The following is a 24,490-nucleotide window of genomic DNA, read 5'->3' as shown; positions in this document are numbered from 1 at the left end:
CAGTCCTGGGGACTGAGCCCTTCTGGGCCCCTCAAATGTTGTGGGCCAGCCCCCCCCCCAATGTCTGAAAAGTGTGGAGCTGAGCATGGTGCAGCTTCAGTATTTGCATGGTGCAAAGCAGTATGCCCACCCTGAAACTTCTGCAGTGCAAGTAATATTGAAAGAAGCAGGATCATGTCCAATCACCCCAATACCCTCATGAGCACAAATAATCATGAATGCACGATAAACAGTACATCTGGAGGGGCCCTAATACCAAGTTTGCGGAAGGAAACTGTCAAGCAGAGCAAGCCTGTGGCCCTTCAAACTTTGCATCTGAGGCTAAGGACTCCATAAGCAGAAACTCCTGGACCTGAATTCTGTGGGCTGATCTATTTCCGAGCAGCCAGCCTCTTCAGCTTCTGTTCCCTGACTAATAAGGCTGACGATGAGCTTGCCTGGCTCTTTCATCTGGCTGGGAAGAACCACAGCAGCAGGCACGATTTCTTTCCTATGTGTGTAATGTTTTCCTTTTGCTATTGCTCATTCCTCCCCGCTCTTCCCATCCAGCCCCCTCCCTGCTCTTTCTCCTCCCACTCTGTTCTCCCTGGCAAGTGTTGCTAATGCGAAGGGCTGAGAGCAGGAGGCCAGGATCTCTCCACAGACTTGGCAGTCAAATCATGACCTACCTGAAGAGTGGCAGGAGTGAGTCACGTTCTAAACCACAGCAGTGACTCACACTTCAGGCTCTCTGAGACCAAAAGCACATTTCAGAGATTCCTGGATGAAAGTAAACACACACACACATTCTCCCCCTAGTGCTACTGGAAATCACAATTGTGCTGCCTTCTCATTTGGCTGAGAAAGCCGGCAGATGAATGTTCCTTCCCATCTTAAGTCTGTGACCACTCCCTGTTTCCCCAATGCTCTGTTTATCTTCTAGTCTAAAAAGTTTGGGAGAACTCAAAAGCTTTCATTCGTTTTTGAAATGTTGGCATGACCTTAATCAAGGTTCTGCCCATATATGGATTTTGGAATTTTCTTACCCATCAACACAATTACCGTATTTTTTGCTCTATAAGACTCACTTTTTCTCTCCTAAAAAGTAAGGGGAAATGTGTGTGCGTCTTATGGAGCGAATGCAGGCTGCGCAGCTATCCCAGAAGCCAGAACAGCAAGAGGGATTGCTGCTTTCACTGCACAGCGATCCCTCTTGCTGTTCTGGCTTCTGGGATTCAGAATATTTTTTTCCTTGTTTTCCTCCTCCAAAAACTAGGTGCGTCTTGTGGTCTGGTGCGTCTTATAGAGCGAAAAATACGGTACTTTGTTTTCTATATAGATATCTCATCCTCATACTGTGGAACACGAAGGTCAAATTTTTTTTACACAGAGTTTCCTTTATCCTGTGCAGAGGAGGTTAGCGGCTTCTCTGGGAGTAGCTCTCATCAAAGAGGGATGCAGATGGCCCCAAAATGCTCCCAGTATCTGTAGGGTGTGGCTGCTGTGTGCGCATGGCCTCACAACTCAGTCCACAGAAGCCTCAGCCACATGTGCATCAGGGCTTGGTTTGAGCCAGGCAGTGGTGGAGGAAGGGGAGTGCGGGGGGTGCGGTCCGCCCCGAGTGTCATCACTGAGCGGGGGGGGGGGGCTGACAAAATGAGTTTTTTCATTTAAAAAATCGGCTCACAGAACTTTTTAGGAGTGACATGGTGGCTTAGGCACCTGCAGGTTCCACACTGCCTGAAACAGCAGCATGGGACTTGTGTCTGCCTACTGCCTCTCCCCAGGGGTGTAGCAAGAGGGGTGCAGTGTGGGGGCAGGCCACCCGGGTGTCCCCGCTGAGGGGTGGTGACAAAATGGTGGGCAGCACTCGCTGTGGGGCCTGCAGCGCGCCCGAGCCATGCTTCTCTCCTGGGAGTGACACAGTGGTTTGTGTGCCCGCAGGCTCCACGCTGCCCCAAAAAGTCTGCCCATTGCCTCCCCCTCAGCTCTAGGGCAGCTGAGTGGGAGGAGGCAGGCAGACTCCTTGAAGGCTCGGTGGAGCATCCTGCCCTGGCTGGCCCTGCCCCCGCAGGTGACTGCCCCCCGCCAGGTGCAGGGCATGCGGGCGCCCCAGGAGCCCTATCGGTTTGCTCCGCCACTGCCTCTCCCTCAGCTGCCCTACAGCTGAGGGGGAGGCAGTGGAGAGGTTCCAAGTGTCGGAGAGTCTCGTCCCACCCCCATGGGCAGATCACCCTGCCTCCAGCTGCAGGACACACACACCCCGCACCAGGCACTCAAGTGACTAACTACGCCGCTGGAGCCAGGACTCATTAGGGCTCTGCCACAGAATACATTTCCTGTGCTGGAGCTCAGTTTTAGAACATGCGGTGCAAAGAGCACCTTGGAACATGTGCAGAGAGCCATAGCCTCACTTCTGTGTAACCATGAACAGGCTATGCACAGGCTTAGAGGGAAGCACTGAGGGGCATCTTTCATGGCTATAGAAGCTATTTTAGGGTCTCAGTTCCAACCAATCTGCCATGCTGGGGGAGGGGAGGTTAGATGGGTCTGAGGTCTCTGCTGTACGAAAAAATTGGGGTTGACTTTTACAGCCCAACTCCCCATCAAAGGATTCAGTGTACCATAAGTCCATTATTGGTCAGAGAAGGAAGAGTGGAGGCAGGAAGCAGTAGAATAAAAGCAAGGAAGATGTTTATTTTTTCTGTAGCAACAGAGTTCCTTCTTCTTCTTCTTCTTCTTTTGCGATCACTTGTAGCCGAGTAAGATTGTCTTCCATGAACACAGTCTTAACACTGAGTCCATAATTCTGGATCCACACGTCCTTCCACAGTGGGGACATAGGTTTCTGGGCAAGAGTTGATCATGGTGAGGGTTTGCCAAAAACGCCTTCCTCCTAGCACATTTCTCCCTTTCGTCCTGAGTTTGAGCATCTTCAAAGTTCATGACACCTTTGGTAAAGGCTGTTCTCCAATTGGAGCACTCACAGGCCAGTGTTTCCCAATTGTTGGTGGACCCAGAACAAGAGTGTGCAATACTTCAGCTATTTCCCAACCCCTTAGTCAAAGACTACCCAAAAGCATCACACAAGCGTCACAGAAAGAGGTGTGCTACAGCAGAAATTTGAGAGTCTGGCTTGTCTCTTGTCTGTCAAGATAATGTTTGCTGATTGCCCCACCTTGGCCAATCTGGGCCATTCTTTTGAAATGATAAATACTGTTCCTGAAACTATTGTCGCAGACCTTCCCTATTCATGTGAGAAGTCTATCCATTCACATGACCTTGAAGGGTTTTGCAAGGGAAAAGAACTATTGGGAAAGGTTTTCCTACTTCAGAGACAATATTTGGGGTCATTTAAGAGAGTCAAAATGGCTTCTGGATGGCTCTCCCGTACTATTTCAGGCATGCGGCCTATGTACTTATGTATGCGAGTTTACTTTGTGCACTTAAGTACATTGATTTTAATTTCTGACATCTTCCAATTCTTATAACATCTCCACTTGCCCAGCCCAAAGCACCTCTGGCGATCTCTGTTCCTTATTCTACCTGCCCAGAGTATTGGTGGATAGAAGTTCGGCCAACAGGATTTCCACTGGTGGAAAGTGGCAAAACAGAGCATTTAGCAGAACATGTTGTGTAATGGCTAAGAGCTTGATATATTTGAATCGGGAGTCCTCGGTTCAAATCTCACCTCTGCCTTGAACTCACTAGGTTGCCCTAGGCAAGATTCTCTCTCTCTCAACCCTCGTATTCTGGTCTGGGGATACGGGAAATATTACCTGATGTACTATGAAGATAATGATGGTTACTACTAGTAGTTGTTGTTGTTATTGTGCATGAAGCCCAACCTTTCCCCCAGAGATCAGGGGATCAATTGCTCAAGGCCTCCACCTTTCATGCTCTTTGCTATCTTGATCACAGGCTGCAAGCAGCACAAGTCTGTGCTCTGTGCTGATCTTGATTTGGGGATGAGGGTGCACTTACAGGGGCCTTGCAGGGCCTTGTTCCTGGTACACGTGAGGAGTTTAGACATCTCAGTCTTTGATAGGCATCTACAACCAGTTTTGTTTTGCAGTGTTGGAATGCCAGGCTTTGTGACGAAGCTAACACCAACTGTTGATTCTTTCCTTTCTAAGCTAAGCATTCATCTCACACAATTTCTTTAATATTTCCTTCATTTCTCCAGTGGCAGAGCTTCATGCTCCAGCACTGGGGGACAGAGAGCAGGCAGGGGCAGGGCTAGCGCATGTCCCGGGGGCGTGGCACGCCACCTGCGGGGGCATGGTGCCTAGCGGGGGCGGACAGGCAGCCGTGATGGCACCCCACTGGGATCGCGCTGCCGGGGGCAGTGTGCTCCCCCCACATTCCTCTTCCTCCGCCAGTGCATTTCTCAACTGCCCTTCATCAACCGATAGTGCACAAGCAGCCCAGAAGCTGAACTAAATGGCTCTTGTGAGCCCTTCCAATTCTACGATTCTGTGATTCTGTATGAATACAGCAGCTCTTAGAATACAGCAGCACATTAAAGGCAATTAAAACAAAAATAAAATGAAAGCTTTTTGCAACTAAAGTGTATGAGAGAATGTGGCCTTCACACAGTCCTATCCCCCAAAGACCTTAATGATTAAAAAAGTATGCCTTCAATTGGCACCAAAAGATGGTTACTATGGGGACAATCTTATTTCCATTGAAAGGGTCTTCCACAGTAGGGATGCCACTCTGGAAAAGACCCTGCCCCATGTCACTGCACAACAGCCACTCCCAGTGGGGTGACACAGATCTTAAGGCACAAGTTTGCATACATTGGGAAGGGCACCTCTTCCAAGTATTCAGATTGGAAACTGTTCAGGGCTTTATACACCAACATTAGCACCTTAAATTGGTCCTGAATGCTGATTCATATGGCATTGCAGGCATTAAGGACTGGTATAAATCTGAGGTCAATACTGCAGAAAGGCAAAGGCAGCTGATAAAGCTTGACTGAAGTTATTAAAGGCCTCCTCAGAAGAAAGAACACAAAAGACTTGGAAAGAACATGCCTGCTAGATAACTTTTCTGGTCCCTTCCAACAATTCTATGATTCTATATATTGTAAAGACAAATCTAACTTATGAAAAAGCACAACATTTTTATTTGTTCCACATTCAGGTTGGCACAGCCAGCAGAGGGGACAACCTTTTGGATTATGTCTTTTCACCAAAACAAGGATCAAGAACCTGTGGCCCTCCAGATATTGCTGAACTACACCTTTCATCATCCCTGACCATTGGCCACACTGAATCCTCACGACAGCATCTGGAGGGCCAAGGGTTCCTCATCCCTGCATTAAAATGTTAACACGACCTTCCCCATGCCCCATGAAATGGCAGGGATTTTGCCTCTCTCTGATGACACCCGGAAGGCTCGCTTCCACTGGATACCCAGACCAGATTTGCAGAAGCAGGGGGGTGGGGTGCATTGTCTAGGGAGATCCCACAGAGCCTTGGAGGTGGCCACTCATAATCATGCCCATCAATAATAAAACTGTGTGCAGCTACGGAAAGTAAGGGAGCCTGACTGAGACATGTATCTTGACCCCCAGAGCGAAGGCAGGTGTAACAGAAGGAGAATGGCACCAAATGTGCATTCATTATTTACAAGGCACATCACGAGAAGCCAACCATGAGCAAAACAACCTCCCCTGAGCTGTGCAATTGTTGGAAGCAGTGAGCGTATTTTGCTGCCTGTGCAGTTTCTCTTTTGTCTTCTTCACTTTAATGGAGCCCTTTCCTGCTACCTCCTGCTTTCCCAGGAGAGCTGCTGCACTGCTGATGGAAGAGAGAAATACCAGGAAAGGTTTCTGATTGCAAGGTAGGGTCCAGACTGGGCCTTGTGGTCCAACGCTGGCTGTCTTTTGGACTCCTCTGGGTTTCTACCTACCCTGGTCGTGCAGTGGCAAAACCAGAGAGAGAGAGAGAGAGAGAGAGAGAGAGAGAGAGAGAGAGAGAGAGAGAGAGAGAGAGAGAGAAGCAGCCACTCTGTCTGATTTCAAGGAATCCAGGGGAACGAATGAAGTGCCTTGTGTCAGAGATGACCGGATCTGCCTTGGCAGCCTCAGAGATCCTGCTAAAATGAAAGCATGACCACCAAAGAAGGCATGTCTCATTTTTATTACACTTTTCCTCCACATACAGTAGAAGCATACATGAAGCACAGATGCAGGCCTAATAGGTTCATGCAGACTACAAATGCAATGATTACAAGATCATGAGCTTGTCTTCCAAGGTTTCAGGGATGTGGATGCATTTTCAATGCAAGGGGCCGCATTCTCCTCTAGGCAACCTTCCTAGGGCCACTTGCCCTTGGTGGGTGGGGCCAGCAGCAAAAGTGGGTGGATCAGCTGGTGTAAACATCACCATTGTACAGTAGGCTAGTTTCTACACACGCTCACACAAGCAAGAGATGTTATCAGAGTTCATGCACCAGGGTTATCAGAGTTTATGCACTTGAGGTGCAAAGCAGGGTCAGTGACAGGAGTGGCCTGGGGAGAGTTCTGGGGGCCAGATAGAGAGGCCTGGAGGGCCACATTTGGCCTGTGGACCAGAGCCCCCTCCAACACCTCTGCTATATAGGAATAACAAGCACAGTTGTAGGCGCAAACAGGATGCGCACATATATGTGCTAAGGTTGAATGCCCCTAGTAAATACAGTGCCAAACAATGAGCTGATTTGCTGAATCTGCATGTGCACCCATACAGACTCTGACTAAAAGCACACAGCAGAAATAATGAGATAATACTCTTTTGCTACACACTGATACATGGAAGGTGCACAAAAGCGAAGCACTTTCTATTGGGAACACAGTAGAAGGGAAATGGACTCGCTGGCTGCACACACACAAGCAAACAAGCACATGCACTCACCAGATTAACTCTTGCACTCATGTGGAGCAAAGAAGTCATTTTCCCAAGTTCCTGCAACAAATGGTGAGTTCTCTTGCTTGTCCTGCAGACTTGCTCGGGTTCAATGCGCATTTGCAACCTGCACTGTACTGCACAGCAGTTCCACATCTGCCTACACTGGTGCAAACAAGGCCAGCCTGCTATCAGTAGCAGATCCCCAGACCTTCCACCTGTACCCATTTGATAATGGTAGGATCTGTTTTTCCATAGCAGATATCCATTGCTGGTGTGCATTATGTCAGCATGCAAATACCTGCCACTTGAATTTATTTGATTGGTCTATCCCCCTTGGGGAAACTGGATCTTTCTGAACTTTTGGAAATTCTGGAGTTAGATTTATGATGTCTCAATGTGAAAAAGTATTCCCTCTTTGGTAGATGAATATGATCTTGAAAGTAGTACAAATTTACTTACCGTTTGCATGGCAATAGGCATTCCACCCAAGCACAGACACGATGGAGGCAGCTTGCATATTTTGCTCAGCCAGTGTCCTATTGTTTCCCCAAGTCAGTGATAAGAAGCTCCAGGAGCAGCATTTCCCAAGGGCACTTTCCTTATGAGGAAAGAATAATAGAGACATATCAGTGGGATCTGCAGCAAAACCATAGAATTGTTGAGCTGGAAGGGACCCAAGGGTCATCTAGCCTACCCCCCAAAATGTTGCAAAATGGAGTACTTCTGTTCATGTCCAGGGTTCCAGGCACAACAGTCCATGTCTGCTAGGAATCTCCTGCCCTGGTTGTTGTTGTTTTTTTGCGGGGGGCAGGGATCTCCCCATAGGTGTTTTTTAAAAGTATTTTCATACTTCTGCAAACTTTCTGGTTTCCCCCCAAGCTTGCTTACATCTCCCTCTTCTGCATTTGTGGTGCTGTTTAGACTACGTATGGTCTGGTATTCAGATAATGCGTATACGGGATCCTGTTTTGTAACATCGGGGAACAAGAAGCACCCAAACAGACAGCTGTAGCCTTGAAAGTAGCACCAGCAAGTGCGTCTTTCAACCCCCACCAAGGCTGTTTGATGCTGTAAAGCTAGCCGTCCTGTGTTTGTTTTTTCCAGAACCTACATTCCAATGACTAAACTGTTCTTCTCTGAGCCCCATCCAAGCAAGCAAGGTCACCAGCCGTCAGTGCTCATCTAAGCAGACATTTCCTAGCCACAAACACCATGACAGTAGCTTCAGTCAGCTATGAAGCAAAGCAAAATCTAAAGAAAAGATCACATCCCATATCCAGAGGGAGCCCTTCAAACAACATGGATGCCTTGTTTCAGAACACAGGAAGATGCCTTCTGCTGAGTCCCTGGTCCATCTTGCTTAGTACTGCCTGCCTTGGCTGGCACTGGTTCTCCAGGGCTTTGGGAAAGAGTCTTTCCAGCAGTGGCACGTAAGCTGGTGGCATGGTAATGTGAACCTGCAGGATGCTGATGCCACCAACCCAGAGCTCCTGTATCTCCACCACTGCCTCACCCCACCGCAGCCCATCCTGGTGTTCAGCAGCCCAGCTGCCACAAGGAGGACACGGCTGCTGCTCCTCTACCATCATGCACTGCTGCCAAGTCTTTTCCAACTCTGCCTGGAGACACAAGTGAACTTGGGACCTTCTGCAGGCAAAGGGCCACAGATCAAGTCTACCTATATTATATAGCAGATGATAGACAGTCCACTGTCAGAGGAGGGATGATGATGATGATGATTAGTCTGAGGTTGCCTACCACTGAAGTGTAGGCAATGATAGGTCTGAAAAACAGGAATGATAGGTCATTTTTCTCTTTTTGATTAAATTAGGTGTCCATCAGAGAGTGCAGGACTCTAGAAGGATCAATGTCCTGGCATCACTGGCTCATGGAGGGAGAGCCAATAGAAATTAGGGGACAGAGTTTTGGTCATGGGCACTAGCCTGATTTCCCCACTACTTCATAAGTACCCAGGACACACAGGGCAATTCTATACCTCCCTGCTGCTCTCAGGTACCAATCCTGCTGCAACAAACAAATATTGCTAGATTCTGCACAGCAGCGCTCAAAATTCGTCGGAGGATGACCTGTGCCACAAACCAGATTTAATGCATATATCAGAGTGCTCTGTAAATTGATAGTTAAAGTCTTTTATATATCAACCTTTTATGCTCCTCCACACCTGCCCAATGCTGCTATCCCTTCTTTTAGCTTCTTTTAAATTCTTATAGACCTTTATATTTACCTTCTGTTTTAATACCTTTTAGCTTTCCAAAATGCTTTTCAGATTTTAAATGACTGTATCCCACCCTTTTATGCTGGTCTGTGGCCATAATAAAGATTTATATTGTATTGGGCATGGGCACGGAAGCCCACCTGACTATCTGGGTATCGTTGTAGCTTGGCCTCAGTTCCCCATCTGTATAATGAGAATGTTGCCATTCCTGGGGTTATTGTGTGTGTGGATTAAATAAGGAAGCAGTGTTACACAACTTCAGGACTGGGCCAGCATATATCTAATCAAATACACCAGAAGCTCCCTGTTCCTGCCTTTTAAAGGGATTAGTGGATGACATTTAGTCCTTCCTGCCCTTTTCACCACAGGGAATGCTGGCACAGAGGTAGGAGCTCACAGCCCTTCTAGAAGCTGCCTTCCCTGGGAACAGCACGAGAGCCTTGGCAGCCAGTTCATGTCTTCCCCATACAAGATCCCTGAATGGAGCCATCCGTCTCCATGGTGGCGGCTCACCCCAGATGAAAGGGGAGCCGCTATTCCATCCAAGGCAGGCAGGAGTTGGACAGACATCCTGGGGCTGCCTCCAGCTGCCTTTGGTATGGTGGGTGGCAGAGAGAGCTGAGCACGGGTGAGCGGGACCTTTGATGTGCCAGGGACAGAATTTGAGAGGAGCGCCATTCAGCACATTGACACAAAGGGCTCTGGGGCTTCCAAGGAGAAAGGCAGCTTCCCAGAGAGAATCCCCCTTGCCTTCGCACTGCGCTGCCAAATTGTGATGTTATTACAGGAAGAGGGAGGGAAGCTTATCTTCTCCTTCTGAGTGCAATCCAAGCCCTTTTGTGCATTTCAAGGCCCTGAAAGAGCTGGAATGAGGTAGTGCGACCATGTGGTGCCAGCTCAAGAGACCAGGGATGCCACTCGGCGCCTGTGTTCACTGCAGAACGGTCACATGAAATCATCATCTGTTTATTTGTATGCCACTTCCCCGCAAAGCTGTGCCCAAAGTGGCCCACAACATATCAAATGAACAGGAACAATTCAAAAAATAATCTTATGTCACATCCACTCTATTTGTTCACAGCACCCCATGAACAGCACTTTAACAGTCATGGCTTCCCTCGAAAAGTCATGGGAACCACAGCTTATCCCTCACTGAGTGACAGTTCCCAGAACCCTTAACAAACTACAGTTCCCAGGATTCCCCAGGGGAAGCCATATTCCCATTTTGGAATCAAGCCAGATGGTTGGGCCTTTAAGGCTCTGAAGTTCTCCACAAGGGGGTGGAGCCTGGAGGACGTAGTCTGGAGGCAGAGGCATGAAAAGCCTCTATTGGATCTCAACCTTTGTTGGTGCAAGTTGCTCACTTGGAGCTGTCTGTGGTCCAGAAACCTTTGACCAGCCTTGCTGCTGTCCTTGTAGATTCTGGCGTCAGACCAGAATGCAGCACCACAGCTAGCCCACGCAGGCCAGTCACTGAGAGGCTGCTGTTCATCTGGTAGAAATGCACCAAGTTGGGGAGACACAGAGGAGGAAGGTTAGGTGGGAAGGGAACAGTCACAGCTTCGATCCCCAGCCTCTCCACATAGGACTGAGAAGACCTTCCCTGGCAAACCACTGCCAGTTTGTGTACCCAATGCTGACTTACACCTTGACTTATGGAGAAAGTGGAGCACCATTTGCTGCTCTCCTTCAGGCACCCAAATGCCTTGGGCAGGTTCTGCCCTCCCTCCTTGCACCCTTCCATCCCATCCAGAAGATCTTTGTGTAACATATGCATCCCACGGACATTGCCAAACAGAGCTGAACATTTTCAACAGGTTGAGCAGCTGCCAGAAGCAATAAGCAATAAGCTGGTAGGCATCTGGGTAAAGGGTTACTGGGAAGGCAGTAAGGCAATAAGGAAACTACCTGTCAGCCGTGAGCAGTGGGTATTTCCCCCAGCCCTTCCCAATAGGTTGCAATAGGCAGACATACATAATATGCCTGACAGTCTTTCACCTCTTGAAGGAAGGTTGACAGCACTGGACTGTCCCCAGGTTATGGAGACCAGGTAGTTGCTGTCTCAAGTAGAATGGACTTCGGAGAAAGTCCCTGAAACTGTCCCTTCCAACAAGTATGTGTGATCTTCGCCATAATGGGAAGGAAATGACATTCCCCACCCCCCAAATGCTGAATGTTGGTGATTGTTATCAGCAGGGCAGTCACTCAAAGGTAAAGTAAAGGTACCCTTGACCTTTAGGTCCAGTCACGGATGACTCTGGGGTTGCGGCGCTCATCTCGCTCTATAGGCCGAGGGAGCCGCCGTTTGTCTTCAGACAGCTTCTGGCTCATGTGACCAGCATGACTAAGCCACTTCTGGAGAACCAGAGCAGCTCACGGAAATGTTGTTTACCTTCCCGCCAGAGCAGTACCTATTTATCTACTTGCACTTTGACGTGCTTTCGAACTGCTAGGTGGGCAGGAGCTGGGACCGAACAATGAGAGCTCACCCCAGCGCGGGGATTCGAACTGCCGACCTTCTGATCAGCAAGCCCTAGGCTCTGTGGTTTAGACCACAGCGCCACCCACGTCCCTAGTCACTCAAAAGAGAAGGCCAATTGCCCAAAGCATAATGTTGTCTTAGTGCCATCTTTGTGATGTCCATTTGTAAATATGCATTGTGCATTTTAAGTACGTGTGCCCATTTTTGCTTGCTTCACATAATGTATTTTGAGGGTGGTCAGATGCAAAAGGGAGCATGGATCTTTAGCATTTAAGAGCATAGAAAGAAATTTGCTGGAGCTTTCCAATGGCCTCTCCAGCCCAGCATCCTGTTCTCACAGCGGCCAACAAGATGCCTGTGAGAAGCCCACAAAAGGGCCTGAGGGCCATTCCAGCAGCTGGTATGCAGAGGCGCACTGCCTCCAACAGCGGAGGTTGAACGTAGGCACATGGCAACCAGGTTCTGATAGCCTTATCCAGGGCTTTTTTCAGCTGGAACTCACTGGGACTCAGTTCTGGCACCTCTCTGGTGGGTGCCATTGCCATCATCAGTGAACAAGGGAGGTGTTCATGGTGACTTCTGGGTAGAAGCTTGCTTTTTAAAAAGGGGAGAGATGAGATTTGCAGCATGCCGGGTCTTGTACCCAGTACCATTTTCTACTTTTAGCTTTCAGCCCAAGAGATATACTACCTGTGGCGAAGAACAAGATACCCCCCCCCACTGTGCCACAGTTCCATGTACAGTGGTACCTTGGGTTACATACACTTCAGGTTACATACATTTCAGGTTACATACATTTCAGGTTACAGACTCCGCTAACCCAGAAATAGTACCTTGGGTTAAGAACTTTGCTTCAGGATGAGAACAGAAATCGTGTGGCGGCAACGGGAGGCCCCATTAGCTAAAGTGGTACCTCAGGTTCAGAACAGTTTCAGGTTAAGAACGGACCTCCAGAATGAATTAAGTTCTTAACTCCAGGTACCACTGTACAGAATTCGACTGGCGTTGTAGGTGAAATGTGAATCCAACTTGGAAGTGGTACCATATCCTCCACTACACCAGAGGACAGCAGGCTAGCGTGTGGGTTCAAAGGGCCTGCCACCACCATCCTGCCCTCAGCACCCAACACCTGAGGCAGCTGCCTCATTCTGCCTAACGGTAGGGCTGCTTCTTGTACATTGCAAGGACAGGATTGCCAGTTGCACACAGTGCCACCTTGGCCCCCATTGGAAACACGAGCTCCAGTTCTAGGGAGCCTCACTTTAGATCTGTTACACCGCCACAGCCCTAATGCCTAATCTGACCCACTTCTTTGCTGCCAGCTTTAGACGGCTTGTACGTGGCTTGTATTCTCATTGCTTTCATTAAGAGAAACAACTCTGCAGCTATGTATAGATCACAGCACCCTCTCCTCCTTCTCCCATGTAAAAAGAATCCACTGCTACATTCCTTCTTCTCTCTCTCTCTCTCTCTCCCCCCCCCTCTCTCCATTTAAAAGCCATCTTTTAAGACTCCCTTTGCATCTCCCTGCTCACAAATGCAGCTGGCATCCCTTTCAGGGTGCTGGAGTGATCTGCAGCCAGCCAGCAGCACCTGATAATGCAGCAGCAAAGAGGAGTGGGAGAGGGAGGAGGCAGGGAACATTCTCCTGTCCTTGGATGAACTCCTCGCTGGCTCGCTCATTAGAGATGCTGCCACGCGGCTGCCGCCTCCTTGGGAAGCTTCTTGCACACAGGGATATTTTTAGTGTCTGCTTTATACTCCGAGCAGGAACTTCTGCATTACTCTTGCTGCGTAAAACAGGCTGTCAAAGGAGCTGCCAAGGCAACTAGCTACCGTTCAGCCGGTTTCCTCCAGCTGGGACTTGAAAGGCTTGTACTGCAGTCAGTGCAAAAATCGCCCACCTTGATCGTATTCCCCCACCTCCAGGAGGGGTTTCAAGCACCAGCGGAGGCAGCAAAATCCTGGAACCTCATCCAGCCCATAGGCTGCAGAGGTTGCCTTGCCGATAGGGATGCAACGATCCACCCATTTCAGTTTTCTTGCTTTCTCATTTTTCCAGTCTTAAATTCAGCTCTCCATATTTCTGCAGCCTTTTAGAAATAGAAAATGAAAATAAAATCTAAATGAAAATTCACCGGCGTTTTAGTGAGTGCAAATTTCTCTTGACAAACACATGTTTGTTACATGGTTTTGACTGGTGTGCACACTTTGCAAGCAATTCTCCTGACCATAATACATATCTGTACACATTGTTTGACTGGAGAATGGCATTGCAAAATTTGCATAAGTATGAATTTCGAAGGATGCCTCTATTTCAATTCTCATATTGTTTTGAAAAGTGCAAATCTGATAGATTCACCTTTGAATGTGGACTGAATCGAATTTCTCCCCTGTCCCTACTTATTGCTGATGACAGATGATGGTCAGGATTACCAAAGTTCTCAGGGAGGGGCAACGTCAGCTCCCCCCCCCCCCCACTGCCAGACTAGGTGTAAGGAAGCTTGCACCTAGCATGCTACCATGATGATGTACTAGATACCAGCTTGGTTGATTCTGTGCACCCACAGAAGGCACCATGGCCATTGCAGGAATGGAGAGTTGGTCCATATGTTGCTTGACTCCAACTCCCATCATCCAGCATGGGCAATGATCTGGGACCATGGGAGTTGTAGTTCCCCTCCTCTGGGCTTTGGGTATAACAAAAAACATGCCTGTTTATGGCCAAGGATTTTATTTATGTTCTGTTTCTGGGGTGATTTCCCACCTTAAGTGGACCAAATTAAACATGAAGCTTCTCATGTGTAGTTTGTCCTTGATGTGTTTTTCATGGATAAAAAGCTATTGTAAAGGCCGTGATCTTAAAACTGGAAAGCTCTCCTAAAGCTGAATTCCTCTATGCACAGAGGAAACATCCCTGAGACCCTTTTAGCTCCTACCACCCTAAAAGTCCCCGGGCTGCAGGCACTCTTTATCATGCCCTAAGTTAGCGAAGGCTTCCCACGGTTAGCCGATGAATTGTGTAAGTCATGACAGTTTGTCTCTGCTCTGCGGGGGAAATTCTATGATGATGAATGTGACTACATGTAGAATTACATGCCATAAACTCTCTGAGTGCGCACTGGCCCAGCTGAATGGATGGAGGGAATTGGTATCTTAGAAATTTGCCTCTGAATACCAGTTGCTAGAAATCAAGGCCAGTCCAAGACATTTTTTCTGGCTGGAGTGAAAGACAAGATGGCAACCCCACACCTCCATCTATTCTATAAGCAGAAGGTGATGGGACTGGTAGCTGGAACTTACCTTAATAGTAGCAAGGAGACTGTGTCATCCACCACGCCTGACAGAAGTTGGCTTGTTATGGAGGCCCACAGGACAGGCAGGGTGGTACACAATTGTATCCTCCAGCAGAGGGCAAGAGGGCAGCTCCATCTGACCCTGCAGCATTTGACGCCTAGGGCAGTTGCCCCACTCTGCCTAATGAGAGGGCTGGCCTCCCATTGGGAATCTTTGTTTTCCCTCTCTTGCGCTACTGAATAAAGCTTTCTTGCTCAGGACCTTCATGGATCTCACTCTCCCTTCCCCCTATAAACATGGGGTCGAGAGAGAAAACTTACCATATTCTAACCCGTTAGTGCTGATAGCTCTTTCTAGAGGACCCATAAAGTTTCAAATCTCCAGATGAGGCATTGCATCCCTCAACATCCCCTGCTTACAACCTCTGCCCTTCTGCCTGAGGACAGCTTTTGATCAAATTAATCAATAGCAATCAAGGCCCTGTGTCTGCCTCAGTAGCCACTTGCCAGCCAGCTAGAGCTGGTGGCATACTGTTGCCTTCAGCTAGTGCATAAACACACAAACACCAACAATAAATGGGAAACTAACTTTGGGAAATACTGTCTGCACATCTTTGAGGATGAATGAAGAAGCCCTTTGCATATATCCTAAACTGTACATTCATTTGTTTGTACAACTTTTAAAAAACCAAACCAAAAGCACACAATGGCTCTCACATCTTTATACTTCCAAGCTAGGCCTGTGGGAGATGGGCTTGATGTACTACTTGGAGGGTGCCCCATAAGAAAAGAAGCAAGTATTGGGACACTGTTCACATGGTCAACTTGTTTTTCTGCCATCCTCTCAAAGACGACTAAACACAACTAGTAATAGCTCAAAGAGATAAGTAGATCTGGGGGGGGTAGGGTGCCCCATAGCTTTCATACAGGATGAGATGCTGTGGGTCTCAGAAACAGGCCCTCTAGCTGTTTGGTCTGAGCCCATTGCTGTGGTTTGAGGGAGTGCAGAAAGGAAAACTGTCAAGGGCTGCATGTGTCCAAGGCCCCCCTAGAACATCCCCCAAGTAACTGGCTATATGCCCAAGCCTGTTATTTCAATAGCTGCCATAATGCCACACATTTGTCCAAGCTGCTTTCCTCTCTCTGCTCTGGCTGCAGGAAGTTCCCTTACTCCAGCAGAATGCAAGTCCCCAAATTCCTGGTTGCCCCTGACGATAGGGGTTTTGTGTACATAGAGAGTGGAAGGAGCCCAGCTCCTTCTCAGGGCCAGCCCAATTTCTCTGTAGGACCAGGATTAGAGGTTGATTCCTAACATTCTTTTGGGACATTGATCAACCGGTAGACCAGTCACAAATAGACATTGTGGGTGCCTTCAGACTGCCAGGGTATTGTGGGAGGGATTAAAGCGCCTACTGGGAAATTTAGAATTTCACATTTGAAATGGATTCAGCTATTCTGTTGCCCTAATGCAACAAATCTGCTTTGAAAAGGAAATGGATTTTCTGCAGTTAGGAAAGTGACTTGGAAATGTGCTTAAAAGTGTGGAATGGGTGAGTGACTAACAGGAAGACCTATAAACTCCCCAGAAGCAAATAAGAATAAACGCAGGGTGAATGTTCATTGGTATATAACTTCCAACAAACAAGTCAGAATGGAATGCACATAGAGACCGGAAATTATTTAATCTTCATGTAAACTTTGTGTAAATAGGTAATCTGGACATGGGCGTAGCCAAGGGAGGGCAGGAAGGGGCAAACCCCCCCCAACAATAAAAACCAATAAAAATACATAGCAAACTGAGTTTCGGGAGGGCCACAAAAGGCCTGCCCCCTCCCCCAAAAAATCCTGTCTATGCCCATGAAACTGGAAGAGCCCTGTGTTAATCTCTTTTTTTTATAAATATTTTATTAAGTTTTCACAATAAAAAAGCATTCAAGAAAATATGCAGAGACAAAGAAAATACAAAATCACAAAAAACAATACAATACAAAAATACAAACATTGAACACATCAAAAGAAAAAGAAAAAGAGATAAAAACACATATAATAAGCCCTGTGTTAATCTCTTAAGGCATGATACAGACTTCTGCATGGGCAACAGGAGAGCAGGGTCACAAAAAGTATGTTTGTGTACTCTGTACGTGTGCATATTTCACAAGGGTGGAAAAGACACAAAAATGCAACTGTATAGTGGTACCTCAGGTTACAGACGCTTCAGGTTACAGACTCTGCTAACCCAGAAATAGTACCTCGGGTTAAGAACTTTGCTTCAGGATGAGAACAGACATGGTATGGCGGCGGTGCGGCGACAGTGGGAGGCCCCATTAGCTAAAGTGGTGCTTCAAGTTAAGAAAAGTTTCAGGTTAAGAACAGACCTGCGGAACGAATTAAGTTCTTAACCTGAGGTACCACTGTAGTATCCTGGGCCATTTGGACACATAATGAAATAAATAAACCTGAAGGCAGTAGCATATTATAGCAACTGTATTGCCACAGCCAGGAAGAAAAAGCAACAAGATGATACTTTTAATCACGTGTGCAAAGAGGTGTGGAAACTAGTTTACTGTTGTTGCCAGGCAAATCCTTCACACAGAGTGAAGCTAGGGTAGCAGTGGGTTTCTAGGTCTGGAGATACGGGTCATCTGAGAGCTGATTCTAAAGTCTACTGAGGGACAAGCAAATCAGCCACAGATGTAAGGAAATGCACAGGGTCAAGCTGTTGTGTAGGACTGTTGGGAACGCGCCACCCACTGCTCCCCTGGGATGGTAAAACTGGTCCAGCTGGATGTGTCAACAAAGCTGGGCCAGAAATGATGCAGTGCCACCAGCATTAGTTCTGGTACATGGCGCAGAAAAAGCCTCCCCTTGGAAGGTAAAATAAGGGTCAATGTAAAATATACGCCACTCCTTACCAAGACCACCCTAAGGTCTTTTGCAGGCAAGGGACAAAACAGTGCCTTCCCATGACATGTATAGAAACCAGCTAGACTGGTCGTTGAACTTGACTTCCACACTGGTGACAGGATGGTATCCTCTCCTGACCAGCAGGCTAGCTTAGCGGGTGAAAGGGAAGACTACATAGCACCTGTGGCTCTGTCTTTTCCTCCCAACATCTCACCACCTCTCCTCCAAAACCTCACTGCCCCTCACTCCAGCCTCCACCACCTCAGACTGATGCTTCACTCAACCTGAATGTAACAAAGGGCAATTGGCAACCTCCATAAGCACATCGTGCCAGAGCACATGTTGCTGTTGAAGCATCAGCCAAGTAAAACATTCTACTTGAGATGCTCTGCCTTCCACGCTGAATGGCCTGAGTCTTCCTCTCACTCTTACTCTTCCCCTAGTGCTGGCTGGGGCTGATGAGACTTGTAGTCCAACAACATCAGGAGGCCTCCAAGGGGGTGAAGGCTCTCCTAGAACATCACACCTAGGCTTTGTCTTTCTTGCTGGTTATTCCCACCATAAAGTTCGCCTTTTATGTTGGGTACTCAGTAGGGCGTTCCCTTTAGTAGGGTATTCCCAGGCAAATCTGACTAGATTCTCCAAGCAGCAATATAAGAAGTATTACATTTGGTTTACAACTGTCATTGTTCCCTGGGTTAGAGTGATAGGAGGAAGAAATGCTCACTAATCTGGAGCATTACTGCAGCCCAAGGGTTTGCCCCATATCCCAGAAGTACTGAAACAAACAAACCGGCGCCATCTGCCGGTCTGAAGAAGGACCAAGAGAAAGGCTGGTGATAATAAACAGAGATCGAGAAGCTCCAAGGGCAGAACAGCAACTGCGCACGTAAAAGAACTACACCTTCATGCACGAGACAGACACCTGCAGTAACGCACACAAGAATCTACACTTAGGAACATGTAGATTTCAGATTGTGTATGGTTTCGTGAATCCGATATGCTCAGAATCGGCTTCTTGCATTTGCAGACACACAGCTTTTAAAACGAAACTTGTCCCACTTACTTTGACCCACATTTCCCTTTTGCTTTCCACTTGTGAGACTTCTCGGGTGTCAAAGACCTTTCCAGCATTAATCCACACAACTGCTTGTGGGCTTAATTCAGACCATGCAAACATTATCAATTTCTCCCATTCGTGGACAGCATGTGTATGTGTCAAGCTGGTTGCTGGCTCTGGTTTGGAAGTTATAACCTGTGTGGATTTTGCACAGCCTACCCTGCATATTTTGACATACAGGTGTATTTGTGATCATGGGGGAAGACTGCATGGTCAGTCTCTGCAAAATAAAAAAAATAAAAACTGTTCCTCATCATCATCTCTAACCACACTCAACCTAATTGACTTAACATAGTTGTTGTAAGTATTATTGAGAACTTAGGGGAGTTTGTTGTTGTTGTTGTTGTTGTCGTCTATATAGGCAGAATAATAAGTCCAACATAAACAGGTGAGCAAGCTCAGTCTGCACTGGGGCTGAGATAATGCTGACCCGCAGTGGAAAATAAAGATCATGGTCATCTGCTTTTAGAAGAAGTAACATGACAATCCCACTCACCCCAGCTCTGGATTTATCAATGGGTAGGCGGATCCCACTTCCCCATTGTGACTCTGCATCACTATGCGGGTTTCACAACATATTTTGGTCAGAGTTTACGAGAAAAGGCGGGGGGGGGGCTGGAGGGAAGGGAAGGGGAAATTCCAGTAAATGCCTCTAGTTCTTCATTCTTGAGAATAGGAAGTTTCTGGACTTCTTGTTGGGACTTTTCAGTTTCTGCTTTAACAAGGAAAAAGGTCTTTGTTTTCTAACCTCTGCCTTATGTCAGGTCCTTGCAGTAGCTGTCAAATACTTATGCCTTTCCCCTGTTAGCACTAGAGATACAGCTTAGTGTAGTGGTTTGAATGTCGGACTATGACCTAGGAGACCAGGGTTCAAATCCCCACTCAGCCATGAAGCTCACTTGGAGAACTTGGGCCAGGATCTGATTCTCAGCCTAACCTACTTTACAGAGTTGTGGGGATAATGGGAGGAGGAGGAGGAGAACCATGTGTGCCACCTGAAGCTCCTTGGAGAAAAGGGTGAGCTACAAAGGCAATAAATAATAATAATAAGACTGTGTATTATTATACTGGGCACCTTCATGAGTTTCCCATCAGAGCTTTGTGGCAAAGAGAAAGGAATTGCCTCCCTTTAGAACAAGTCACTGATGAAGACGTGTCCTGGAGTCTTATCTTCCTCTCTGATCTGGTTGGGGTCAACAGGTCTTGATCTGGCGAGGGACTAAGCGTTCCCAGCTTGTAAACAAGCAGCTTTGGCTGCTAGCGCCCCCTCTGGGGAGAAACCTGTTCTCCCTGATTCTACTAAAGCCGGTCACTTGCAGCTTCTGCTGTCCGTATGATGACACATCTGAACTTTGGTACCCCAGTTGCAAAAGGGGCCATGGACCTGGGATGATCAGGGCAAGTGTCTGCTCATCAACCTGTGACAGCATGATGGTGACGAGTGTTCTTGGAATGGAAACGAAGACTTTGAAGTTCAGGGAGAGATCAGGATGACTCAAGCTGTGCCCTGAATACAACAGACATTCTTGCCCTTTCACCTACTTTTCACACTCGCTCGGTTGTAACACCACGTTATACATCACAGGCACATAGGAAGCTGCCTGTACAGAGTCAGACCTGAGGTCACCATCCAGGAGTTTGGTTTTCTAACTAGACCTTCATCTGAATGCATAGGTGCCAACTCCCTGGGGCACTGGGTTCCCAAGCACCCACAAAATTCCCCATGAAGGGGACAGGCACTCACAAATTTCAGTGCCAGGGCCATACACGCTACATGGCATCCATGGCCCTGGGCACCCACGGTCACGGGTCCAAGCTGGCACTTCTGTCTGTATGGGTGCATAAAAATTAAAAAGCACTTTGACGTGCTTTCGAACTGCTAGATTGGCAGGAACGGGGACCAAGCAAAGGGAACTCACCCCGTTGCAGGGATTCGAACCGCCGACCTTCCAATCAGCAAGTCCTAGGTTCAGCAGTTTAGACCACGGTGCCACCCGCTATGGGGTAGAAGGGTTTAGAGAGGTGCAAATGTGATCGACTAATCAATCAATTTGTCATTAGTATTGCTGGTGCTGGTATGTGTGTCTGTATTAACCAAAGCCAGTTCTAAACAACATTGCACTTCAATATCAAGAAAGCTCTAAAGTGGTCCATATTCATTCAGCTTCTTTCTAGAAGATTCAAAACTTAATTCTTCTGATGTGTTTTTAATTAGGTAATTCCCTGCCCAGTCCTGTAGCTCAGGGCAGTTTGCAGCATTTCTACGATATTTCTTCATGCTACCCCAGGGATGTGAAATTCAGCTTTATTTTGGCTTGAGCTTTTTTTTGCTACCTCATCTTCACATGGCTAACCCTTCCCCACCCACTTTTTTTTTTGACAATGAGACTACTGTGGAAGGCAGCTTGTGGCAGGGAACTGAAGGCCACAATGGGAAGGTCCAGAATGGTCATAAAAATAGAAGCAGGGTGACCTTTGACTAGGAAGCCATTTCTCAGTTTTATTAGCTTGAGGAAAACAGGAAGTCTCATGGGTGTAGCCAGGATTTTTGTTGGGGGGGGGCCTCAGTTTACTATGTATTTTTATTGATTTTTATTGATGGGGGGGAGCTGCCCTTCCCTGCCCCCCCCCTTGGCTATGCCCATGAGAAGTCTATTATTAGGATCAGAGGCCCACATGGGTAATGACAGCTTGACTGTGCCGTCTTGTTTAGTTCGTCTCTGAAATGCAGGATGATGCTAAGAAGGTGTTGAGAAGGAATTCCAGAGTTTGATATTCCAGCACCCAGTGGGGTTTTCCTGGTTTTTAAAGGTTGTACAAATTCATTAGGGTGACGCTAGGAGTAGCCAGAGCAGAGAAACAATGGATAGCTCAGTTGGTTAGAGCGTGGTGCTGATAACCCCAAGGTTGCAGGTTTGATCCTGTACGGGAAAAACTGCTTTGCAGGGGGTTGGACTAGATGATCCTCAGGGTCCCTTCCAACACTACATTTCTTTGATTCTTTGATTCTTTGACACTTCCAGACAATCACTATTTTTGGGTAGAATTCAGTCACATACCACCAAAGCCAGGTTGTGCAATAGCAGCTTTATTTCAACAATTTTTAAATTTATTTTGACAATTTACATACCGCTGAATTACGATGGTCTCTAAGCAGTGAACAAGAAAGCCAATAGATAGGAAACTAAAAATCTGTTAAAGTGATGAATTCAGAATTAAAATGCCTGAAGGAATAAAGAAAAATCATCAGCAGGTACCAGCAGTTCAACAGTCAGGGGCCCTGTCTGACCCCATCTGGAAGGCAGTCCCATAAAATTGGGCTTGCAATACGGAGTGCACGGCTCCTGGTGGATAAAGCCACGCATTTGAGCCATGGGGGACCATTTACAGTGACCCCAGTGAAGACCTCAGTGACCAGGCAGAGATATAAGGGATCAGGCAGTCCCCTAGGGTATTGTAGATTAAAGCAACCTGTCCCCGTAGCATATGGGCAGCCTGTGCAATTGGAAGGCCTTGCACAACAAACCTGCTTCCCCAAAAGAAGATCAAATATTTTGCAATAAGGAAGGTGATGGGGAAATGAACTGGAAAGCATGGGACAGCATTTGTTTTGATGCAACGTTGTCTTACCTCCCTGCAAACAAGTCCGAATAAATGCTCATTATGTAGCCAACATTGTCTAATCTCCCCGCAAACAAATGATGAATGCTCAGGTCATCTGGAAGAGCCCCAAAAGCATTTGAGGAAAGTATACAGGAATGGAGATGCAAGGCAAAGTTGCTCAGTGACTACTTGGCACCAGAGCAAAGCCTTCTTCTGGCTGGGCATTGGTTGGGGGCTTAGTTGCTATAACAGGAACAGGGCCGGTCCTAACATTAGGCGAGGTGGACTTGTGAAGCAGCTGGTTTCAGGTGTGATGAAAGGCCATTGTTGTATTTTTGCTGCCAGGGTAGGCAGAGGTGCTTGTGGGATTTTCTGCCTCAGGTACCCAAATCTCTTGACTGGCTACTATGCTCCTGGTCTTGAGAGGAGGGATGCAACTTGCTGCCCCACCTTGTGCAGCATTGGGTGGATGGGCAAGGACTATCTTTCTTAAATGCTGTCTCCTTGCCCTTCTGACTTGCCTCTCGCAGCAGCCTTGAGACAAATGTGCATCTCTCTGAGCTCCATGCACAGAAATGCACTGCCAAGAGCTGCTTCCTGCTCTTGCTCACACTGTGAGTGACTGACCTTATACAGAGATATCTACAATACTTTCATGTGTGCAGCCAACTTTCCCCAGTAACTTATGATGGCATTTGGCTGAGTATCCAGCACAGGATTAATGCTGCCATTAAGTAAACCTGCCTTTACAACCTCCCCCGCCAACTGAGAACGTCCATCAGCAGCTGAGATTTTTCTGTGCCCTGGACCCTTAACACTGTAACATGAATAAGAGCCCTTATTCACAATACACACATATTTTTAATATACTGGCTGGTGCATCCTCCACTAAACTTCTACTTTCTCTTCTGGACTTCTAAACCTTTTCAAGCCCAAATCTCTATTTTAAAAGGGGGGAAATCGGTCTTGTCTTCTTTATTTTCTCAATTCCATATCTTATACTACCCTCTGGTGTGCAGAATATGAATTACAGAAATCTCCAGTGAATTACTGAGTAGTCAAAGTATCACAGGAGATTTGCTAGAGAAAACAAGCACAGCTACCCCTCTAAAATTTGAACCCAACAAACATTTATCAGTTGCAGGTATGTTTGATCTTAAAGGCCCAAGGGTGAAATGCCTCTGACTAGAACCTAATTTTTCTAGATTCTTAACTTTCAGAAGTAGTGAGATAAAATATTTTGCAGCTATAAATCATGAACACTTGTAGCTTATATATAAAATAATAAAGCATGCAATAGCAATTTTTAAGACGAGGGTTCAAAATTGGTTGTATCTTTAAAGGGGGCATGAAAATAAGTCAGAAGCCAAAGATATGAAATTTTGGATTTATTATTAATAAGGGAGATAATCCATAAGGAAGCCAATGCACAAATTACACAAAAAGTGACACACACACCTTTATATGACCGGTGTAGGAAGCAGCCATTCCCCCTAGAAACATAGCACTTAAATTTAGATGATCTGGTGGCTATCTCTTTTTATCCCACTGACCACGTGCAGTCTTTAAGATGTGCATAACTGCTCAGCCACCATCATTTTTGCAATAGAGAGACACTGCATCTGAGCCGTGCTTTTTGGGGGGTGGGTTGCACATGGCCACACTTGTGCCAGAAAATGGTGGGAGTGGTATCTTTCAAACCACCAACCAGGGCTTCCAAACCAGGGGTTCCTAGTGCTTTCCAATCATTGCACTTCCATTGTAAGCTGCAAGCATGCTATTGAGAAGTAGTGGTGACCCCTACCTTGCACATGCTCCTGGATCCTCTAATCTGCAATAGTTATCAACCAATTACTAATATATATGGGAAGGCTATTGAGAGGGTCATGACACAGCAGCTGTAGATGCTCTTGGATGAAATTGATTATCCAGACCCATATCAGTGTGGCTTCAGACCTTGTTTCAGAACCAAAT

The sequence above is a fragment of the Podarcis bocagei genome (genome assembly GCF_964188305.1).
Source record: "Podarcis bocagei genome assembly, chromosome: 5".
Lineage (NCBI taxonomy): Eukaryota > Metazoa > Chordata > Lepidosauria > Squamata > Lacertidae > Podarcis > Podarcis bocagei.
Note: the sequence above shows the minus strand (reverse complement) of the source record.